This window comes from Crocuta crocuta, unplaced genomic scaffold (genome assembly GCF_008692635.1).
Source record: "Crocuta crocuta isolate KB4526 unplaced genomic scaffold, BGI_CrCroc_1.0 scaffold126, whole genome shotgun sequence".
NCBI lineage: Eukaryota > Metazoa > Chordata > Mammalia > Carnivora > Hyaenidae > Crocuta > Crocuta crocuta.
The window spans coordinates 1,754,965-1,756,578 of NW_027531000.1; the positions used below are offsets into that span (position 1 = coordinate 1,754,965).

Sequence of the window (1,614 nt, forward strand, 5' to 3'; positions counted from 1 at the left end):
ACACTGGTCTAAATTTTCATGACCTTCTATTAGGCAATGGTTTCTTAGTTAAGATACCTAAAGCACACGCAACCAAAGTGGAGAAAAAAAAAAACAACATATCAAAGGATACCATCAAGAAAGCAAAAAGAGAACTCCCAGAATGGAATGATATATTTGTGTATAGATACTCACACACGCACACACACACACCCAGGATAACATACTCTTTTCTTATATATGATGAGTTAATTTTTGTATATGAGATGAAGTGGTGTCCAACTTCATTCTTTTGCGTATGGACATCGAATTGCCCTAGTACCATTTGTTGAAAAGGCCATCCTTTTCTAATTGAATTATCTTGGTACCCTTGTTGAAAATCAGTTGACCATAAATGTATGAGTTCTTCTGGATTCCTAACTCTTTCCCTCTAATTTATGTGTACCGTCATATGCCATTACCAAACTGTCTTGATTATTGTAGTTTAATCATTAAGCTTTGACACTGAGCTTTAGGAGTATTTAAGATTTGGTTTTGAGAGGAGTTGATCATCAGTTTAAAGGCAGCTGACGTAAAGACACAAATTGCATCTTTAGGTTCAATGCCCCAACTGGGAAATTTTCTTTTGCAAATTGGATCCATGTGAAGACATACAGCCAGCAAAGCTAGTTGCTTTGACAGAATGAAGAAAGAAATATCATGTGGGAGTATGACATGTCTGAAACTTGAATCACCCAGTACCACTGCAGTATTCTTTGCCGCAGCCACTTACCAACTCTTTTGTCATTTTTTAAATCAATTGATTCACTTACGTGCTTAATTGTCCACTTTCACAGTCTTGAGATCTTTTATTTATTTATTTTAACACCTATCACGCCATGGATTCATAAGGAATGGCTCGCAGTAGCTCAGACCCCTTGGCATTGGTTCTTACAAAGTGTGCCTCTCTGGGTGGGGCAGGCTGGTGCTTCAGTTTAACCCAAGTACCTTCCTCTTTGGCTTCCTTTTTTTTCTGATCATTTTCCATCACACATTTCATGAAGCTGTCTCGGCTCTTTGAGTGCTTAATATGCTCAATGTGTACATTAGCTCTCTTGGCAAGAATCTTGCCCTTAGCTTGTTTGTTTACAACAATGCCAACAGCATGCTGGGTAACATTGTAGACTCTTCCGGTTTTGCCATGGTAACCTTTGTAGAGCATCCCTTTCTGAACAGTGCCCATTCCTTTGTCTACAGTATCATCTTTCCTGTAGATTCCCATGTAAGTGGCCAAAGAAACAACTCCATGTTTTATAAAAGGCCTAGAAAGAGGGGTGCCTCTCCTCTTGCCCTTTGTACTGGTCATTTTGATGAATTACAAGATGATGGTACTGGCTGAAAGGCAAATCCCTAATTGTTTTAAATGACAACTCTGTATAAAACACATTGAAAGAAATGCTATCTGTGAAATTGTGGGTTTTAAGTGCTGGTAATATTTCTTCTTAAGCATGTTAAATACATACTTATTAAAATTAAAGATTGTCCTCTTAATACCTAAATTTTTTAGAAGCCATAATGCATATAAATAACCAATTTTGGGAGACACTATTGTTTATAGAGAGCCTTCTTTGTATTTGATCAGATTTCTAATTTCAT

General features: G+C 37.1%; 1 pseudogene; it reads right to left on the reverse strand.

Moving 5' to 3' along the window:
- Positions 1 to 850: 850 nt before the first annotated feature.
- Positions 851 to 1,327, reverse strand: LOC144236969 (large ribosomal subunit protein eL21 pseudogene; annotated as a pseudogene).
- Between the last annotated feature and the right edge of the window lie 287 nt (positions 1,328 to 1,614).